The sequence below is a fragment of the Danio rerio genome, chromosome 19 (genome assembly GCF_052040795.2).
Source record: "Danio rerio strain M-AB ecotype USA chromosome 19, GRCz13ab, whole genome shotgun sequence".
NCBI lineage: Eukaryota > Metazoa > Chordata > Actinopteri > Cypriniformes > Danionidae > Danio > Danio rerio.
This window is the reverse complement of record NC_141039.2, coordinates 37,829,045-37,852,750: the sequence shown is the minus strand read 5'-3', so window position 1 is coordinate 37,852,750 and position 23,706 is coordinate 37,829,045. Positions and strand designations below refer to the sequence as shown.

Below are 23,706 nucleotides of genomic sequence, written 5' to 3'. Positions count from 1 at the left end.
TTCATGATTTCCAATGGAGGAGTGTTCGTTATTTTCTTTCAGGTGCTCCCAGTTGAAAACATTTTCCAGAATGGCGCAAGCGCACCGCAAGTAAGCTGACAAGGACTGACCGATCAGCTTCATATTTTGTTTTCAATATACACATTTTGTTATAGTAATTATCTCCGACAAACACTGCAGTGCTTTTAAATTTTGTCTGTAAATAAAACTTGTATCAGAGCTGCAGCAATGTTTTGTCAGCCTGTCATCCTCTGAGAAAACGATGGTAAAGTCTACAGCTTACGCACATCATTATAGCATAGTTTTTGTAACACTGTATAACAATGATTAATATTTTTACAGTACTGTGATGGTTGGGTTTAGGGTTGGGGTGAGGGAAGGCATTATTAAAATACAATGTTTTAGGTAATTTAATAAAAATCATAAATAATACTTCTGTTTTTACATTACTGTGAAAAGTTTGTTTTGGGGTAGACGTTAATAAAATACAATAAATTGAAAATTTTGTAAACAATATAAATCATTCACGTTAACTTTCGGCTGCAACCATATCTGATCTAGCAACAACCAAAACAATTGATGGTCGCCTAGCTTCCCCCCCATTCTTTCGAGCCGCTTTAAAATTGTCAATTGTTGACTGGTCCACGGTGAAAAAAAGTTGAGGACCACTGGTCTACAGAGCAAACCAATATTATGCAATGACTTGTCTAATTACCCTAACTTGCCTAGTTAGGCCTTTAACCTTTAAATTGCGCTTTAAGCTGAATACAGCAGTATCTTAAAAATGTCTAGTAAAATTTTATCTACTGTCATCAAGGCAAAAGTAAAAGAAATCAGTTCATAATCATCATAATAGAAATCAGTTATTAAAACTATTATGTTTAGAAATGTGTTGAAAAACATCTCTCTGTTAAACAGAAATTGGGGAAAGAATATACAGGTGGAATAATAATTCAGGGGGGCTAATAATTCTGACTACAACTGTAATACTTAAAATAATTTACTAATGTTATTTAATAAAGTAATTATTATTAAGAATTATTGAAACCACAGGCTTTGTTGAAATGCATACGTTGTTTTATTTTGGGCTTTAGCATGGTGAGACACCGTACGGTTCCAGCTGGCGCTCTCTGGCTCACTACTTCAGCTTGAGAAAGATCTCCTTATCGCATGGCTCCCTATTCTTAAATGTCAAGAAAAGGAGGAGCCGATTGGACTCCTGATAGAACGAAGACACACTCTCTCTTTCACTTTCTCACTTACTCCCTCTCTCTTTCTCCCTCCTTACAGTAACCTAATGTGTGGCACCATTATATTTGCTTATCTTGGCTCTAAGCAGAGGAGTTTCTTCCTTGCACTCAACACAACACAAAGTGGGTGTGGATGGGGGGAAAAGGGGGGGAGTCGTACCCTGGCCTCTGACTTCTATCAGGCCACCTCAGCGGCTTGGGTTACCTCTTTTCATTCTGGCCCGGATTTTTTCCACACGGTACCATAGAGACTCCAGCTTCCCTCTGTGAGGTGGCCTGCCCTGTCTAACTTGTCCTTGAGAAAACCACATACTTTCCGCATGCCTTTCACAAACAAAAGCCACCCTCAGCTCATCCTACTCTATTCTCTACTCACTTTACAGGTCATTTAATGGATTTATTTCTCTCTTACACACACAAATAATGAGTTGTGTTTCCATTTTTGGCTTTCCCGAAGCTCACTTTTGCGAGTGTGCAAACATGTCAGAGATAATTCACAGTGATTGTGGCCTTTTATACAAATATTTCCAATGTAATTTCAAGGCAGAATTCAAATCGTGAATTCCTTCCTGTCAGGTATTCGCTGAGATGGCCACAATTTCATCCTGAACACACTTTTATTTCACTTTTACAGAAGAACTGAATGCTTAAACAGTCTCTGACTAACGGTTGATGGATAAAATGTCATAGAAAAGCAAATTATTGTGAAAATGAGGGGATAAAGGGATAGATTGTACAAAGCCTCCGTTCGCAGATGCAAACAATTTGGGAGGAGGAAAAAAAAAACAATGAAAAAGAATTTCTCAGGCATGCCTGCGCATTTAAATGTCGAAAGCTGGATCTGTGAAAGGGATCATCCAATTAATTAGCGCGCAGTATTAGATGTCGAACATGTGGAAACGCACTGTACATGTCTCCCTGGAGTCACATATGAACGCAATTACAGATGCATCTGTGTAAACAGTATTGCGCTTATGAATGAAAATATCTTCAGTGTGACGTGGAAATCAAAAATGGACACACTCGCTGGAACACATACATGGAGACACTCTTCCAGATGTTCAGTCCTGAAAGCATGGGCGGATTTTACTGAAACATGAATGCTGCAGCTTGTAAAACATGTCGCTCCTTTAATTAGCTGTAGAAATTTTTGAATTATATGCTTGAAGTTTATGCACAAGGTTGGGCAAGCTACTTGAAGAATGTAGTGAGCTAAGCTATTAGCTACTCTACTTAAAATGTAGCTTAACTACAGTAAAAGCTACTCTCTGGAAAATGCAGCAAGCTAAGCTAAAAGCTACTTGGCAAAAGTAGCTTGGGTACATCTATGCTAATTTTGAAATTTTCATTTTTAAATCGAAGCACCTTAAATCCAAGTCAATCATATTTTAGTGATCAATTAATCTGTCAATGAAACATATGAGGCATAGTTGGTTAGTTCAATTATTTACTGCAAATAATATGCTGTAACAAACAGAAACAAATTATAGTATATAACAGCTAAAACAAAAAAATTGCTATAGTAAAACAGGATTATGAAAGGAACATTGTAAAGCAACTCATATAAACACCCTAACCATATTATTGTCTTATTTAGATTAAGGCAAAAAAATTGATTACTAAATTGATTATCTAAAAAATAATTGTGGAGGTCCATGGCAGCAGTTTTAAATTGTGGCAACATATCAATAGACTATCTAACTCAAACAGGCAAAACCATTCTAAAATAAAGGATCTTAAAGTTACTAATAATATGATTTGCAGTGATGAGGCTATAGCAAATGCTTTTAATAATCACACCCTGAGGAACCAGATTATGTACACCCAGACTCCTTTTATATTAAAGAAGGATCTTGTAAAAAAGTCCAAAACGTAATAGAAATATGAGTAATTCTACAGCTAAGGATATTTTGAATTTTCACTCTGAATGAATTAAGAGATATAAACATTTTCTGTTGGAGCCAATTACATATTTAGTAAATTTGTCGATACAAACAAAAACTTTCCCAGAAATTTGGAAGACAGCAATAATTATATCGATTTATAAACCTGGATGTTAAAATAAGGATGTTGCTTGTAAGTATTGCCATTCTACCTGTAGTGTCAAAAGATCTGGAGAAAGTTGCAGAACAATTAATGGAGCATTTACACTCTAAACAGTTGCTTCATCCACCAATAAAGTTTTTAAAGAAGTGAATGAAGTTAAGTATCTTGGCTTAACTCTAGACCAGTGGTCACCAAACTTGTTCCTGGAGGGCCGGTGTCCTGGAGATTTTAGCTCCAACCCTAATCAAACACAACTGAACAAGCTAATCAAGGTCTTACTTGGTATACTTGAAACATCCAGGCAGGTGTGTTGAGGCAAGTTGGAGCTAAATCCTGCAGGGACACCGGCCCTCCAGGACCGAGATTGGGGACCCCTGCTCTAGACATTAATTTAAAATTTGATAGTCGTGTTAAAAATATAAGAAAGTTAAGCCCAAGTCTGTTTTTATTTTATTAGAAGGTTTTTAACATATCAAACTGTGAAATTATACATGGACACAATGATATTTTCTCACTTGACTTATTGCATCACATCATGGTCACAAGACTCTTTAACTTCATTGAAGCCATATTGACTCAGTATGTAAACAAGCAGTTAAAATTATGGACTTAAAGTCTATGCGATGGCATCATTGTAAAGTTTTAGGTAAACATAACCATTTTAGTTTTGTCAAATTTAATTATCTTAAATTGGTTTTTAAATGTTTAAATAATAATGTTGCTATGCTGTTTTCTGATCTAATCAGTAGCCATCAAACCTCTCACAGAGTCACACGGGCAACTGCTTATAGTGACTGTCTAGTGCCAAAATGTAAGACCTCTTTTGGTATATCTGTTTCTCTGTAAAGGGAGCCACACTGGAATGATTTACCTGTTAGCCTAAAATCAGAAAGTAATATCAATATTGTTAGTCGTGTTCTTAAAAATTGGTTAAAAAACAAAACAGCAGTGTTTGCACAAATAGTCTACCATTAGTTTGTTGGATCATGTCTCGTTGCTTTTCCCTTCAGTAATTTAATGTAAAGAATTATAATGTTGTTTATATGTATTTATTATATTTCCATCTTGACAGTTTTGCCAAGCCTCTTGTGGACAGGTGTTGAGAATTATCTAGTTTGCTAAAACTCTTTAACAAAGGCATTTGGTTGTCCATTGTAATTGTGATGTCCATGTCAAATAAATGAATAAATGTAAACATTGTCATTGAGGCATTCACCACAACACACATTTGAATCTACGCGCCACAGCTTGTGTTTCTCACGGTAAGAAGTAATGGATAAGACAATTAATGGTGAAGACGCATGGCTGTTTCCGGATAAATGACGTGACCCAGCCACAAAGACGTTTATTGCTGTAAAAATCTGCATACAAACTTTGCTCAGTGCGTTGGACTTATCTACCAGATGCAGCAACCCGACACAAATAAAAGCAATAAAATGTAAAAAATAAAAAAGTGATATAACACAAAATAAAAAAAAATGTAAAAACTTCTAAATGCATGTTTATTAAAAAATAAAAAAAATTATTCATGCTCAATCATTAAGTTTACTTTCATTGTAATTGTACAAACTATTTAACTTATGTTATTTTTTATAACGGTTTGTATGCAATTATGATTATGAATTCATTCTTGTTAAATTAGATTTTTTTCAATGACAGCTTTTGGCATCACGGTGGCGCAGTGGGTAGCACGATCGCCTCACAGCAAGAAGGTCGCTGGTTCAAAATTGTATGAAAATTGTGTGTTGGCATTTCTGTGTGGAGTTTGCTTGTTCTTGGTGTTTGCGTGAGTTTCCTCCGGGTGCTCTGGTTTCCTTCAAGCATTTTTTTTTTTTTTTGTGGGGGAAAAAAAATATTTAAATCATAAATAGATTTTTTTAATGACATTTATAAAATAATAATAATAATAATAATAATTTTGTGGATTTTTTTAAAAAGGTCATATTGCCTAGCCCTAAACTGAATGAACCATAAACAGGAAACAAATTCATGGTATGCAACCCTGAATGGATGGTCTGCTCAACCATACCTGTTTTTTCTTTAATAGTCGTTTTGTTGCTCTTTACAGGCATTCTGTGGATTTTTGTTTTGTTTTTTGTTGGCAACAGAGGAATTGCTGGTGCTTTTGACTGCTTTTTGACATTTTATACGATCTTCACAAGTTCACAGCTAATCAAAATACCAACACGTGCACACATAAAATGAGCTATTAGTCCAGAACAAAACATTGTTTTGGATATTAAGTAAGTACATTTGCGAAGTATGTCAGAAATTCACGTACCATTTTTTGTTTTGTATTTTAAAAAGTTCAAAATGACTGTGTGAAGGGTAAAGCAAACCAGACTTTAATATTTTAATTCATTTATTTGGTCTTGAATTGAACTGTATTGTGTGAGCACACTATAAAAATTTGGAGTGCAAATCAAATCACTCAAATCGCTTTTATTGTCACATTATCAGCAGCACGTGTGCCATAATGAGTGAAAATCTTATATATATATATATATATATATATATATATATATATATATATATATATATATATATATATATATATATATATATATATATATACTTGTATATAAATTACTCTGTAAGAATGCATTACATTGGTCGCAAGTGACAGTATAGACATGTATGATGTTACAAATATTTATTTAGCAAATCATGTTCTTTTGTATTTTCTATTCATCAATAATTCATAAAAAACAAATAATAACAATATATGCGTAGCTTTTTGAAGACCACAGCAAAATCTTTACCATCACATAATTTTTTAGGTAAGTTGCATATAATTTATATGGGATGAATTTAAACAGAAAAATTAAGTTGAACATGACTAAATTGAATTAGTTTGATTAATTTTAGCCCATAAAATAGTTTGCAACCATTTACCTTTAAAAAAAATTGTAAATCCAATGAACCGTTTTTTTTTTTTTCGTTTTTTTGTCAACAGTAACTCAAATAACTACTCGACACAAATGAGGTATGCAGAAGAGCATCTCTAAACACAAAGTGTGAATCCTCTCAGACTGGTTTCTTGAACATGACAATGAGTTTACTGTACTCAAATGGCCTCCACAATCACCAGAAATCAATCCAATAGAGCACCTTTGAGATGTGCGGGAGATTCGCATCATGGATGTGCAGCCGACAAATCTGCAGCAACTATTTGATGCTATCATGTCAATTTGGACCAAAATCTCTGAGGAATTTTCCAGTCCTTTGTTGAATCTATGACAAATGATTAAGGCTGTTCTGAAAGCAAAATGGGGTCCAGCCCGGTACTAGTAAGGTGTAATTGTAGACATAAAGTATGTCACATAATTAAAGAACATATATAAAACATAGCTCCTTAAAATTTGGATACAAAATTAACAGAATTTGAAAGTGAAGAGACGTTGCTTTACAAAAAATTGGAGAAACAAAACATAACCTTTTAAAATTATTTTTACTTAGATAACTATTGCAGTTTTCCATAAGTGACCTATTGTGACTACTTACCAAGTGTGTGTCACATTTCAACAATGTCTGTTACTTTCAAAAAATTAGGTTTTGATAATTTAACCAAGCTGTAACTGAAATGTAACTGAAATTAGAGCTGGGTGGAAATGTCATTAATGTCTTCTCTTCTCATTTAAACCTCATTAGAATATGGCAAGAAAAAAAAAGCGATTTGACCACAGACCATATAACAAAATATTGGAGTGTTTTCAAAAGCAGCTCCCTGCACTGTAATTAAAATCAAGCCATGCAGTCACCAAGGCACTAGTGGATTTTTTTACCATACTTCGGGGCCAGCTTCATACTTAACATGTCTTCGTTTTATTTCACAATTCATTACACGTTGTGTAAGCTGTAAAGCAAACAGGACAGTGGAAAAGTTATACTCCTTCAGTCTTGGTTTTATTAGCTCAAGGCAATGCTGGTATTCCATGTAAATCTTAATGCGTACATCTAGATATACATTTAGTATTAGACCTATGCCATTAATTTTGATATACCAGTCTGAAAATGCACTTAAAGTGCACTATAAATGCCTACTTTAAACTTCCATTATTTAAAGCTCAATACATCAAATTGTCAATGAATATGTCCACCGGTGAGAGCATGTTGTTGATATATCGTCCATTTATTACTTAGTGGCCTTCGAGTGTAGTTGAACATTCATTATAAGCATTATTTTGATTTCACAGAGGACTGTGTTGCCTCAGGATTAAGCATGTGGATTTAATAAACATTTGATGCAATGAATAACATTAAAATGTCTGCTGTGTAAGAAAGAACTCAATGTAATGTGCTGACATGATGCATTGACCATGAAGCGGCGACGGGCTCGTACAAACAGCAAAAAAACGCATTAAGAGTAAAGTTTTCTTCTCATTTACTCTCTCTTTCTGGTGATATATTACACTTTCCCATTTAAACACTTTAAAAAGCAGCCAAATTCATCTTCTGAAAAGTGCTTGCCTTGTTTTCCTGTTTTCTTTTGCTCCATTTGATTTGTATTTTTCTGTATGGAAAGGAGCACAATAATTATGAACAACAGAGTATTCATTTTTTAGGGGGGAAATGGATTCGGTAGCTTATTTAGGCAGTGTATGCTTTAACGTTAACTCTAGGATGACATCAGGTCACTGTTGTTGGATTGATGACTGTAATCGGTGGACTCCCATTGATGCTTTTATTCAGGACCAGGCATTTGTCTGGCCGGCTGGGCTAAAATACCTTCCCCACCTGAATTCATTCACTCGTTGTGCCTGACTCGAATTGGCCCACGGGAAAACGACAGCTGTTGTTTTAGGAGAGCGTTGAGAATTATGCGTCTGCTTACTTCTCAACTGGAAGGGATGAAATCGTATGTAAGAATCTGAATGCAAAGAGCTTCCTCTAGCTTTTGGGTTTTTAGAGGTAATCGCATTAGTTTAAATGATCCACTGAGTGCTGAGGATGGGATTGTACTGTAAATAACCTACTGTAATTTGCCAAATAATGATTGTGGTGGAAGTGGAGCCAGCAAAAGTCAGTAAGCAGACTTCGGCAGGGCTGGGTTTTTGGATAATTAACTATAAGCTCTGGATTATTTGATCAAATTAGGTCTGTTTTTCTGTTCTTTCATCTGAGCTGCATGTGTTACAGAAACTGTTTACATGCTGAAAAACATCGCTCATTCTGGAAAATATTAATTATGTTCAGCTGCCTGTCTAATGTTTAGAAATCTCATAGGATGCCAGAATGTGTCTTTGATTGATTAGATTGTTAATTGGAAGCTTCAGACTATGAAGCAGTAAAAACATTTGTATTTTTTATTTGGTTACAAATGATTATTATTAGGGCGTCACAGTGGTGCAGTGGGTAGCCTCACAGCTAGAAGGTCGCTGGTTTGAGCCTCAGGGCCAGTTGGTGTTTCTGTGTGGAGTTTGCATGTTCTCCTCGTATTCGCTTGGGTTTCCTCCGGGTGCTTTGATTTCCCCCACAATCCAAAGACATGCGATATAGGTAAATTGAGTAACCTAAATTGTTCGTAGTGTATGTGTGTGAATAAGTGTGTATGGATGATTCCCAGTGATGACAAACCCCGTCGTCGTGGTCAACTCCTCTCTGCGTTTCAAGTCCACCAGCGTACATGGCAAGTTAACTGGACAAACTGGTAACATCGGTCCATATGGAGATTAATGGTCAGCTAGTGTGCGTGAAAAGTAATGGCGTCATATCACCCCGTGGCATTCATTTAAATACAAAATACAGCCATACGTAATTTTTGCTACATAATTCAGCACCATCAGGAATGTATATATTGTAGGGTAGGGCTGCACGATTAATCGAAAAAAGATCACGATCTCGATTCGACCCTACACACGATCTTATTTCAGCTTTTTCTACGATTCAGCCAATTATATTTTCAAGGTCAGGAGAGAAGAAAAGGCTGCCGCAGAAGTCTTTACAGCAGGGGTGCTCAATCCTGTTCCTGGAGATCTACCTACCTGCAGATTTCAGTTGCTACCCATATCAAACACACCTGAACCAATTAATTAGGACCTGAACACCACTTGATAATTACAGGCAGGTGTGTTTGATATGGATAGCAACTGAAATCTGCAGGATGGTAGATCGCCAGGAACAGGATTGAGCACCCCTGCTTTACAGCAACATTGACACCTTCAAATGGCGTTAAAAGTGTCACATAGTGTATTTATAAGGTATAATTCACCCAGAAATATCATTTCTGTCTTCATGTAATGGTGTGATCATGGTCACGAAATCACACGTGAGCTGACGCACTGTTTGTTTACTGCCAAGAACGCGCACGCAAATGACGCCTACTTTAGTGAACAGAACCTGCATAGGTTGTAAATAACAGGTAATGAAGTTGTAAAAAACTTTGTTTGTTGCACAGAGCGATCGTTTGAGGGCCCCGCGGGAGGTTTGATTTGCATGTGTGTTTTTCTCACAGTGACAGCAGCTATACTATAGGAAAGTGAAAGTGAAACCTGTGCACACATCATTTAAATGATCATATCGCATTTTAGAGGTACAGTTACAACAAGCATTTGATTTTTTTATTTTTTTATAGCGAACACCAAGTGTTGTACATGAAAAAAAATGTTTACTGTGTCAGTATAACAACCCTAGCCTATATATAATGGACATATAATGGTCTAATAATGTTGTCAATAACAGATGACAAGTACATGTGACATGACTCAAACATAATAATTCAATTTTATAATTATGAATAGCTGTATTCTGATGTCATCATTTTACTGTGAATTAATAAACAGGACATATTGAAAGTCTGTTCAAGTCCACCGTAATACAAAATTTTGCGTTTTAAGCAACAGTAGACCGACACGTAGGCCTAATATTATTATTATTGTTTTACCATATGTTTGAGAATTAATAATAATAATAGGCTAATCATATTATCCTTTATTTTACATCTACAGACTCGTGAGAAAGAATCGTGATCTTGATTTTAAGCAAAAAAAAAAAAAAAATCGTGATTCACATTTTAGCCAGAATCGTGCAGCCCTACTGTTGGCCTACGTTTTCAGAATGAGCCTGTGTTGATTTAAAATGTCTTACAAAAAATTATTATTTGATAGAATAGTAAATAATTATTACAAAGGGTTTCCATTTCGGTGTCGTTTTTCGACTAAGTGCATTCAGGACTTTTTTGTTTCGACCCAATTCTTAATTTGGTGCATCCCTACCAAGATTGATAATATGCCTCGTCTCCCCTATTGGAAAAACTATTTCTCAAAATATGATTTATGTTCTACAAATGAAAGTCATACAGGTTTGGAACGATGCATGGTTGAGTAAACAACGATCTGATATTATTTTTTAGGTGAACGATCCCTTTAAAACAGTGTCTTGGAACCAATGTTGGTGTTGTAATATAAATAGTGGCAGGTGCCTTGAATAGCTCAGTATGAAGAATTAATACATCAGGTCTTCTGACACGCTGAAATCAAAATGGGTCAGCGAGGAGCATTTGTAAATCACACTTGTACAAAACATTTGTTACAAGGTGATATCATGGGCCCAGATGTATATTGAGTCTTTCCTTTGGTATAGACCAAATTTAAAGAAAATTTATGCCACTGTATTGTTTCATGAGACGCCCGATAGCTGACACAATCTGTTGTACGCCTCAGTGCTATCAGTGAGATACGTGCCAGTAAAACCTTTTTCCCTCTTTCGTTCATTGCACATCTGGAAAACAGCTGAACGGAGTTCAGCGTCTTTTGCTGCAGAACCACTAGAAAGACAGATGAGATGTATGTGTGCATCTCTGCACCATAAAAAAAGCTGCTAACCCCTCTTTGCATCCTAACCCCCACAATTCTTTGAGCTAATATTTTATCAGGTAACCAAACACAGCCGAGCCAGCCAGGCAGACAACTGTGCAGACAGCTCCCTCTTATTTTTAGCAGGGCTGAAAGATGGGCCAGCAGACACAGATGATCATTCAGTGAAATGTAGGACTCCCAGTGCTGCTGTGGAGAGCTCTATGGACACCCAGTATGTCATGAAAAGGAACAACAAGACGGAGATGATGCAATGTGAGATGCTCTTCTGGATATTCAAAGGTCGCTCTGTAAAAAATGAGGTGTTCGCTGAACTTGAAGGCAACAGTTGGCAAGACTTCATGGATGTTAATTCATCTTATTTTACAGGTGCTGAATGTCATTTTTGACTTTACAAAAAGAGGAAAAACTTATATGAAAGATTCAGGAAACGCCAATTTCTATGCATTCATCAGCTATGCATTTCTCTGCTTTATACTACTATGAATATTGTTAAACTGTCTGTTTTTGTTTTGGTCTATGGGATCCAATAGTATTTACATAGCCTTGGTTACCAGCTGGTTTAAAACCATAGAAATATGGAAACCATATTAAAGCCATACACTTACCGGCCACTTTATTAGGTACACATTACTAGCACTAGGTTGGGCCCTCTTTTGCCCTCAGAACTGCCTTAATTTTTCATGCCATAGGTTTAACAAGGTACTGGAAATGTTCCTCTGAGATTTTGGTCCATATTGACATGAAAGCATCACGCAGTTGCTGCAGATTTGTCGGCTGCACATCTATGATGGAAATCACCCGTTCAGTCACATCCCAAAAATGCTCTTGGATTGAGTCTGGTCACTATGGAGGCCATTTGAGTAAAGTGAACTCATTGTCATGTTCAAGGAACCAGTCTAAGTTCATTCACGCTTTAAGATGGGTACACTGGGGTCATAAGAGATGGACATGGTTGGCAACAATACTCAGGTAGGCTGTGGCGTTAACACAATGCTCAGTTTGTATTAATAAGTCCAAAGTGTGCTAAGAAAATATCCCCCACACCATTACACCACCACCAACAGCACCCTGAACCACTGAGGCAGGATAGATCCATGCTTTCATGTTGTTGGCACCAAATCTGTATGTTGCAGCGGAAATTGAGACTCATCAGACCAGGCAACGTTTTTCCAATTTTTTTTGTCCAATTTTGGTGAGCCTGTGTGAATTGTTGCCTCGGTTTTCTGTTCTTAGCTAACAGAAGTGGCACTTGATGTGATCTTCTGAACCCTAGAGATGGTTGTGCGTGAAAATCCAAGTATATCAGCAGTTTATGAACTACAAAGACCAGCCCGTCTGCCACCAACTACCATCCCACGTTCAAAATCACTCGAATCACCTTTCTTCCCCATTCTGATGCTCGGTTTGAACTGCAGCAGATCATCTTGACCATGAGTTGCTGCCATGTGGCTGATTAGAAATTTGCTTAAACGAGCAGTTGGACAGGTGTACCTAATAAAGTGGCCGGTTAGTGTAAAAGACAGCAATTGAACTTGGTTGAGAGAGATTGAGCATTGAATATTGAAAGTTGCACAGTTTGTGTTGTTGTGCCACCCGTGGATAAGTCAGTTATGGACAATCCCAACCAGGGCTTACTTAAACCCAGCTTTTGAGATTGAGTTTGTTTGACAACTATGTGCAATCTATTTCGCACCCGGTTTTAGCCTTGCTCAGTTGGAAGAGGTGGGCCAGGGCGCAGTTAAGTTGGACTTGGGTGCTTATGCGTTTAGTGTGAACACAAAGCATGCATGACCTCAAAACTGAAGATGTGTTGTGATGTTATTTTAAAGGCACAGCTTCATATGTATTCACAACTCATTATCACTTGAATGGGAACTCTAATAGTTGATCAAAGATGCAAACGCCTAACTATGCGTTCACACCGAAGGTGGTGAGAGCGTCAAAGGTTGCTCTGGCCAAACCTGGTGGCAACGTTGTCCCCTTTCAGCTTTGGCGGCGAGAGCTTCAAAATTCGCTACATTGATCTCGTATTTAAAGGGGCTGTTGCAGCATATCAGTTACATTCCTGCATAATGCATGCTTTCTAGCGTGAAAATGTTGTGCACTTTTTATTAAATTCATTTAACAATGGAAGATCTGCAAAGTGGAAAGAATTTGAACAATTACAAACCCACTTACCTCTCCAAGTATTATTAGGAGACAGAAATTTCCAACATACAGAATTGCAAAAATTGAATTTCCTGACAAAGACCCCTTTGAATATTTGGTGCAAAGAGTTTGCAAGGCATAACATCCTTCTGTCTCATCACTATTGATAATAAATTAGAAAGTTTTCAACAATTTTCAAATACAAACAACTTAGAAAAGCAAGACTTTTCCCATCACCTTCAAGTTAGAAACTACTTCAATAAAAACATAAGAGATTCAGAATACATAAAAACAACAGTAGTGCTGGTATCTATAGATGCGTACAAAAAGATGGTTAAAAAAAAACTTGTCAAGAATTTAATCCTGTCTGACATTAACAAAGGAACACTCAACAATGTAAATAAAACAGAAATGGGAAAGGGAAGCCAATATAATAATACCAAATGAGGAATGGTTAACTATTTGTGAGACACAGATGATCACAATTAATAATGTATATAATCATGTTCTTTATAACACCTCAAATAAAATACTTTCAAACTAGAGATCAAAAAATAGTGAATGCTGGAGAAAATGTGGAAATGTATTGGCAGATAATTTCCACATATTTTGGGATTGGATTATTATACACTTCTATTGGCAAGATTTAAATAAAGAGATAAATGCAATAATGGGATTGAATCTGGAATGTCATTTTAAAACTATGTACTTGGTAAGTTACTCTGCAGAAATACCAAAAAATATGTATATCTTCTTAACACTCTACTAACAACTAGCAAAAAGGCAATTACAAAGAAATGGCTCAAGGAAGATACTCCACCTGTAGGCGAATGGTATGATATTGTTAAAGAGGTGTAGGACATGGAAGTACTGACATTTGCCTTGAGACAACAAGCCTATAAAATTTCTGCATACTGGAACAAATGGTTGAGAAGAAATGTATTGTTTTAATTTCATTGTGGTGCTTTTACTAGATATATGTTTGGAGCCTTTTGATCCTTGACACTGATAAATACGAATGTAAAATAAATTTTGTTCAGTGACCTCAGTGACTTGTATTGTGTCTTTTTTGTTTCCATGTTCCTTTAAAAATGTTTGTTTGTTTTGTTCTAAACTGTTTTGAAAAAGGGGGAGAAAAAAAAAAAAAAAAAAAATATATATATATATATATATATATATATATATATATATATATATATATATATATATATATATATATATTTGTTTATATATATATATGAAGAAAAAAACAATGGAAGATCAAGTTGCGTGTGGTGTGGCTTTGCCCCACTTAATTATCCTCTATGTCAATATGTCTGAAATATCCTCAAGCAGCAAAACTGTTTTGTACTGTCGCATGAGATTCCCGCTTTTTAAAGAAAAATACATATAACAATAATGCATATCAATAACTCGCCAGTAACCTTTTAATGTATATTCCTGTAAGAAAATGCTGCAAATTATTGGAAATCCGGCGACCGCAATAATCAAACCCTTGGGAACAACTGTGGTCGGAACCAAAGTTCCCAGTGACTGTGTTCTCTGGATTTCTTTCAAGCAGTGGACTTCTACATTCTGATTGCTTGCCGCCAAATCGTGTTATAGCTCATTACCATAAAGTTAACTTGATTTCAACCCTCCTCGACACCCACACCTGTAAAGACGCGCCGCGCTGCTCCTTGCCGCTTATCGCCAAATGCTCTCATTGAAAATGAATGACTTACAGCTACTTTGACGCTCTCGCCGCTGTGTTGTGAACGTATGATTACTACACATCAGCTGCCATCTTCAGCAAACCTCCTAATAATTGCAGCATATAGACGTTTAAGTAAATGCATGGGTTCAAAAGTGGTGGATTTGTTATGCTACTGCATCCTAATTGACTCAAAATAATACACAACAATATAACTAAAGAGTGCTTCTCTTCCTGTTTTTTCTAACAGTCACATCGATGATGCAAAGTTGCTTGGGCTCGGAACGTGAAAATGCACTGTAAGTGCAGGCTGTTGGGGGAGTGGACAGGGGGACAATCACACCAGGGCTCGGTTCAAGGTAATCATGTCTAGTGCGGGAAGACCCTAACACATCATACTTGCATCATGTATGCTAAGGTATTTGTACATGCTTTAATACTTCAAGTCTAGGTTAACTTATCTAATGTAAAATATACGTTTAAACAGTATGACCTTTCACAATACAGATTTTTTTTCATCCACTCTACATTTAAGCTAATTGTCAAGGATGTTAGAAATTAAAATATAATCTTTAAAAGTAATATTGTCATGTTGTACAATGCCGAGATATTAGGATGTGTTGCTGTTCAAATGCAAGAGTTATGAGAGTTCAACATTAAACCTGCCCTTGGACATGGACAGTGTTACAAAGAATAAAATCAGCTTATGTTTATAAAGCTCTCATTCTTATAAGTTTTGTTACAAGCTAAGCATCTTTTTTTCTGACAGTGCTGTTCATAAATCTCAAGGTTTATTTATTTGTTCAGTTATTTATTTAGTCTTATTCTGTTGAAAGTGCACATTCTGATTGCGAGCATGTGTTGCAGATTTCTAGATTTATGTGATATCATTACCACTGATTCTCTAATCTAATTTCATCACAGAATTCAAATTAAACAAAGCAAATCTGAAAAATATTGTGTGGTCAGACGTAAGTCCTGAGGATGGTGCAGATTCCCAGAAACCTTTTCATAACTTCTAGAAAAGCCTACGTGTTTAAGTGGTTTTAAATGTTGCGTGATGGAATCATGGTGACTTTTTCCACATTATTAAAAATATTTTAAGTATTCTGACTTTAGAACTCACTCAACCCCTTCATATTTTTTCAGGTTTGTTGCCTTGTGATTCTAGTGGCAATTTCTTACAGCATATCTTCTCTAGTATTGTTCTATAGATTCTACTCTAGCTAAATGGAACAAATGAAGTTTGTTTCAGACTCCTGGGATTTTAAAGTACTTGGATTTATGAGGGAAGTAAATATACATACCTGTGAGCATTATAGGTCAATGGTACCAAATTGACCCATGGGACATGGGAACATATTTATGCATCTAAGAGAGGGGCCCATTCTAACAAGCCCTGCCAGATATAGGACCTCAAACAAGCCTGCATACCAGTTTAATTATCTCACATCATCTTTTACCATTAAGCACGCCATAGACTAGCAGACTCCTAAACATGGGAATGAAACAGCAAGTTTGATTCGAATCAGTCTGCGATATAAATCAAAGGCCACTTCGGATGTTGTGTATTTTATTCAAAGGGATCTTTCTCAGTTTTTATGGCAGCTCATTGAAGGGTAACCATGGTAGCAGACGTTGAATGTATGTTTTAGTCTGAGGCCTCTTTGAGTCTGTCATCATCAAGTTTTGCCCTTTGCTTTGATTTCCTGCACTAGTCCCATGCTTCATGGCGCATGAATGTGTGATGATTTATTTAGAGGTCAGCTGCACCTATAAAAGATGAGTGACATGTGAGAGCATTGTTATACCGGACCACAAGCCTCTGGCTTTAAACTCACACTGTAAAAAATATTGGTAATTTAGCAGTTTTCCATATTTTGTGATTCATGCTTTTTTCTCTCATTTATGTGTGCGTTTGAATTGCATCATGGGGCCTTGATCTTTCCTTCAGCAACATTTAATGTTGAATAGTTTTTTAAAAAGTGCCTTTTGTTGACATTTTTAATAGTTTGCTGTGATATATTGTCTTTATTGGTATTGTATTAATGGTACAAACATCTGATACTGAACTGCCTTTACTTTTATATACACAGCAAATTCATCAGAGTTAAATTCTCGGTGTTGAAGCATTTCAGAGTAAAGTGTTGACGTTAAAGAGTTAGATTTTGATAAATAAATATAATAAGAGTTAGAATTGATTTTATTCAGTGCGAAATCAAGGAGTTATCTTTTTTACACTTGGTGGTGTTATTTCCAACATCCGGGAATTCATGCAGCCCCAGTCACTGAAGAATTTTCCAGACGCCATTTTCCATCTGAAGTTTAGAACAGCAATTGGTGAGTCAAACTACCTAAATGTTGGTATTTTACTGACTTTCTTTAAGGAAATACAGTTGTAAACATATTGTTTAGTTAATAACTTTAGAATGGAGTGACAATTTTAAACTTCTGCGGTTCATTCATGGTCGTTTGTGTATCTAGCTTAACTGCATTACTATTCACTTCTTTTCAAGAATGTTTTATATATGCTCACGCATACTTAGTGCATAAAAACATCAAATGTACATGTTCAACACATTTCTGTCACGCTTAATGCCATTTTGTGCGTTGTTACCCATCTGTAAAATAAAATCGACACTTCTCCTTTAATTCGAAGCAAACTAGCGAGGGAATCCCCGGAGCAGCCTAGCCTACTCTGCCCGGATGCTAACGGCAACACACGACGGTTTCCATAAGCTCTGGAGTTTCTAAAACATATCTGGTGAGTAAATGAACTTATGCTTACTTGTAAAAGGCTTCCTGACTAAAACATATGATTGTTTGTTATTCGTGTACGTTAATTTGGTTATTTTAAACACCGCAGCCCTTTTAAACTGGTTCATTCGTGGCCGTCCATAACGTATACCGTTACTTAGTCCATAGACTCGCGTGATAACGTACGCTTGAATTATATTAAGTGTTGACAACCATTAAAGTCGGAATGTTAACATTAATGTCTTTAAATGACCGCGTTTGCACTTTCTCAGACATTTGACGTTACAAAAGTCTCCCGGAAGTTGCGGGACTAACGTTAACGTTATCCCGCAAATGCACAGAGACTCCCAGATGCCCAAGTAGATGTCCGCAAATGAATGATAATCTCCCGGAAATCGCGCGTCTCCCGCCCGGTCATTAAACACTTTGCACACCCCTCTCCACCGCATCCCTCCCAGCTCTTCAGGGACGTCGCGCGCAAGTCACCCCCACCGCTCTTTAGGTACGTCGCGCGCAACTCACCCCACCGCTCTTCAGGTACTCATCTCTCCCGCTACCTCCCGCAAATCAACTCTGTATCCCCCGAAAATGACTTTTCCCAGCTCGGGATGTCTGACGTTAGTAAGTTAGGCTATTTATGTAGTCAGGAACATCTTAGTCAAGCTTTTTCTACCGCATGATATTGTGCTTAAAACTAGGCTAAACTTAGCATGTAATGTACACAACATTTCCGTTTTATTAAAGACAATTTAGTGCGTTGTAAACAGCCACCTGTCTGTAAAATTAATCAACTGATTCATATTTGAGCAGCCTAATGATTATACAGGTTTGATTTGTAGATTTATTATCAATAATCAACATCTGAATCAAAAGATATCTGAAAAAGTGTGAGGCATACTTTGTGATGTTCATCTCTCCTTTTTATCTGAAGGTTATGCATATGTGTTAGATACTAATGTTTTGTTGTTTTTTAACAGCCACAGTTCTCTATACAATAACACAAGACCCTGTGACGGTGGCTGATTAGAGACGGATGGTGTATTTCCAGAGTTGGTGAAATGACCAAGCACACCTTCTTGGTCATATGTGGTGATAATAATGAAGGTATGTTTGATAAAGTTCTGTATTTGTTTCACAATAAGCTGAGAGGGTATTAGAGCATTAAAGAATAATGAATGACATGAAGGTGATAAGTTTTGTATTGTGGGTGAACTGTTACTTAAATAATGTTTTGCTCTTTGCTTTGCACTTTTCCTCTTCTGCGTATCCTTATATTTTAGATTATATTTGGACCTGAAACATCTGCTAGACTCCAGGAAAGGTGGCGTCAATACTGGACCTGAAAGGGCCTAACAAGTTGAATCTGGTAAAGAAACACGCACGCACGCACGCACGCACGCACGCACACACACACACACACACAAACACACACAAACACACACACTCACACGCTTACAGAAAACTTTAAGTTTATGAATATATTTTACACTGTGGCCAATATTTTGGGGAAGTCAGCATCACTAAATGATATAAAAGATTTTAAGCTCCTCTAAATTTTGCTCCAAGTGTTGTGTTAAATTGAGGATTCTGGACAGACAGCTGCCTGTTTTTTCAGTTCTAGTCATAGTGGTTAACCTAATTGTTTTTGGAGATCCAACAGTGATGTATGTGTTTTTTCTACTTTTCCATATCCTGTCACCTCAACCAGCTGGGAGAGTCAAGTTGTGGATCATCATGAAGATTTTCAAAAGGTGAGTTTAGATTTCTTGAATGTTTTATTTACTTTAAATGTTCTTTTAAATATATCATAGAATTTGATTGCAATTTGTTTTCAAACATTTATCTTCTTAGAAGATAGTTCTTAGAAGAGCATCACCCTATATCCGTGCATCAGGAACCATCAGACGAGCGATCAGCAGCTACTACTGTACATCGTCATGGATAAAAAGGTCATCCTGTGGCTGGGAAGCACTTCATTCACAGGACATGCTTGATGAGATTTCCTAGCTCCAGTTTGTTTTTACACAAGTTTCCAGCATTTATACCTTCATTTAAACTGCTGTGTTTGATATGGAGGACCAAGGAAACACCAGAAGTGAAAGATTTGCACGCCAAGTTGTTTAAAATGTAATTTCAGAAGAAAACTATGCGTTCAGAAGAAAACTATGAGTGACGATACTGTATATTGAACTTTCAAATTGCTCTGATGAAACATCAAGTTTGGACCAAAGGACTAAAACAGCCTTTTTGAGCACTGGTCATACATATTTTGTTGATGCTGTCTGTACTAATAAAACATTTAAAGCATATTTGACATTGTTGCATTTTAAAAATTGAATGAATTGTTGAAGTGGTGAATTATTTCAAATAAAATGTTTTTTCTTTTGTAATTTACGGTCTATTTGAGTTTTTTTACCATATTTACACTCAAGAGAGTTGAATAAAATAATATATTACACCGGGCGGTGTTAAATATAGTTACATTTTTTAACTCTGCCCAGAGTTAAAATTAACCCTTACTTCGGTGTCAATATGCCAACCCTTTTGAAAGTGTTGATTTAACTCTGTTTTGAGTGGACCCCATGAGACACTTTCAAAGTGTTGAAATTAACACCCATAGAGTTGTTTTGGGTCCCCATATTTTGCTGTGTATATACATACATACATACATACATACATATATATATATATATATATATATATATATATATATATATATATATATATATATATATATATATATATATATATACATACATATATATATATATATATATATATATATATATATATATATATATATATATATATATATATATATATATTTACATTTACATATATATATATATATATATATATATATATATATATATATATGTATATATATGTATGTATGTGTATGTGTATATATATATATATATATATATATATATATATATATATATATATATATATATGTAGTGAGCTAAATTTTGTTTATGGTGCAGTCGAATGTTTCAACAAGAAGAACAGACAATGAAAAAATTTACTTTAGACACTTGATGCATAAAAAGAGGCAATGGATATAGTGTCATGATTGTCATATATCCTCAGAAAATCAGCCACATTAAAAAAAAAAAAGCTGACATTGTTTCTAAGTCATTTAGGCTTGTTGCTTTATCATTTATTGTAATTGAGACTTGTTTAGAGTCAGACATTTCCACTTTATGGTTTTATATGAGTTGCAGAACTTTTACTTTGAACCTCAATTTTCTTCCTTTCTTGATAAGTGCATGCAAGGAATGGGTCGTCATCTCATCACACAGTGAACAGTCACAAATCAAGACAATCAATCAGAGCATAGTTAAACAGAGCATAGTTATACAACCCCATGAATGATTCTCAGCTTGTCCTGCTGTCTTCCATATGTGCATTATGGGTAGCATGCATAATTTGCTTAGTTTTTAACACATTGGTGGGGGGGCTTTTTCCTCGAACCCCAAAGTACTCACATGTGCCTGGGCTTCTTGTTTAAACGAACACCTTCCTCTCCAGGGCTGATGCGGAATGATTTCCTCAGATTGTGTTTAAGCCCTCTAGGGGCAGGAAACAGGAAATGGAGGTCGGCAGTACGGTGTTAAAGCATGGCTCTGACAAAAACGCTTAGTGACAGTTGGCGGGGCTTGGAGAGCGCCCGTTAATGCGTCTCTTCCGCACAGTATTTCTATTCTCACAGACAGACGGTTGATTTAGCATGCAAAGATGATGACCGATAAGAGCTAGGCAGAGAGGACTCATAAAGTATTCTCCCATCACCGACTAGCCTAGACGTTTGCTCAACCTCTGCGCACTCTGAAATCTACACCAGCCTCGCATACACTTTTGCTGCTTGTATAAACCCAGTAGAAGGTCTGAGAAAGAATCCAATACTCCCACATATTTTTCTGTTAACCAAACATCATTAAAGTTCCATCATTATGCTAATTTAAAGGGTCCTGGTTTTGTTTTGGAGGTCACATGCAATAGGTTTACACGCATTACACAACATTTGTATAATATGCATGTATAACTTACAGTTGAAGTTAAAATTATTAGCCCTGTGTTATTAGCCCTCCTGTGTTGTTGTTTTTTTATTTCATTTTCAAATATTTTCCAAATGATGTTTAACAGAGCAAGGAATTTTTCACAGTTTGTCTGATAATATATTTTCTTCTGGAGAAAGTCTTATTTGCTTTATTTCGGCTAGAATAAAAGCAGTTATAAATATTTTTAAAATCATTTTAAGGTCATCTTAAGCAATATGTTTTTTTAGATTGTCTACAGCAGTGGTCCTCAACCACCGGTCGATGGGCCGAGACCGGTTTGTGGATCAATTGGTACCGGGCCGCACAAGAAATCATTAATTATTAACTTTTTATTTAGAATTTGAGTCTGAATGATCTTTTGTTTTGAAAAATCTTTTATTTTGAAAAATGGCTGTATTTTCTCGCTTCACATCTCGGTCACTTGAGCGCCTAAATCTAACCCCAAGCAACAAAATAAGTGAGAAACAGACATCTTTGGAAAATTTCTTTGCTAAGGGGAAGTGCCCAGTGAAGGACTCGCAAACTGCCGAGGAATAGATCCACAACCAATTTGTCATCAAATTAGGTGAATCCACCATGTCTGTGCAAGAAAATCAACAGCTGGAGTTCGCAAATGATGGCAGCCTTTTAGGGGCCGTCTTTTCTAAAGTTTGCGCAAGTTCTTTTTTTTCCAATGGAGGTGTGGGGCTTGCGTGTACAAGCTGCGTGACACGCTCACGCCTTTCAGACGTACCCAGTTGTATGTATGCCACGATGAGCGAACAGCGCATCACATGACAAGAACTGACCATTCAGCTTGCATGGAATATACACTTACATTTTGGTAGACTAATTACCATAGACAAAGCAGACTTTAGTTAATTATTATCAGTTAATTATTAACAAAATGATTATGTTTAGAAATGTGTTAAAATATTGAGGGGGGCTAATAACTCAGGAAGACTAATAATTCCAATAGTATCTGGATGCAGTCTTTATAATGCAAACTGAGATTGCATCACTCAGCTGCACATATAACATTGTATTTAGTTATATAGCTCTACATACACTTGTCTATTTGTATATTTGCATTCACTACTTACTGCTTTATATATATATATATATCTGTTATTTTGTCCTGTCTCTGTAATTTAATTGCACTGTAGATGCTCTGTCACGAAAACAAATTCCTCGTATGTGCGAACATACCTAGCAATAAAGCTCTTTTTGACTCTGATTCAGCGATGCAATGTCAGACACTTTACACTCAATGCAGTGAGTGACGTCACTGTGTTGGGTAGGGTTAGGGACAGGGTTAGGTGAGGGCATTAAAAAGTATTGGATGCAGCTCAGATTGCACTGCACCGAGTCTGCAGCCAGACCCCTCTCAATAACTCAATTTATTCTACTTTGAGTTTTGAGTAGTTAGGCCTAGTCTGTTGTGACTGGTCTGCTGTGTACAGCATATGTCATTTAACAAAATGTTCATTATCATATCTAAGTTTCACTTTCAGATACTTCTTCAATCTACAGTAATTGTACACACAGTAGGACAGTATGTGTTGTCTTTTATCAATTCAAGCCAAAGTCTGATAATAAAACATTAAACAAACTAGTTGATCAGCCTTATCCTTCTATGCAAACATGATTTGAGCATAATTTAGTTCTACATTTTCATTTAGTCAGTTATATTTTTAATGCATTTCGTAGGGTGTGAACCTACACTGTTCACAATTTGATATCTTTATTGACCATGCCATGACACCTTTAGAGTCCGTGAATAAATGTCCCAGGCTACTAGCAAACTTTGAAATAGGGGCACGTTTTTAAAATAATTAAAGCATTTTTAATTACACATATATACTGCCTCCCTCGTCAGAGTATGCAACTCGCACACACTTCTCACCTCACATGCCATAGTAATATGCTTCTGTATTTTTTGTGCACTAGTA

General features: G+C 36.2%; 1 protein-coding gene across 4 annotated transcripts in view; it reads left to right on the top strand.

Moving 5' to 3' along the window:
- The window catches only part of col8a2 (collagen, type VIII, alpha 2), a 200,222-nt gene that overhangs the window by 10,879 nt on the left and 165,637 nt on the right, over positions 1 to 23,706 (top strand). For 3 of the 4 annotated variants that reach the window (XM_087295070.2, XM_088651412.1, XM_088651411.1), the window contains one exon: positions 15,205 to 15,313. The gene's annotated coding sequence lies outside the window, so the exon portion shown is untranslated. Of the gene's footprint in view, positions 1 to 15,074; positions 15,314 to 23,706 lie in introns of all 4 variants that reach the window. The other variant, XM_088651413.1, reaches the window with a different exon arrangement.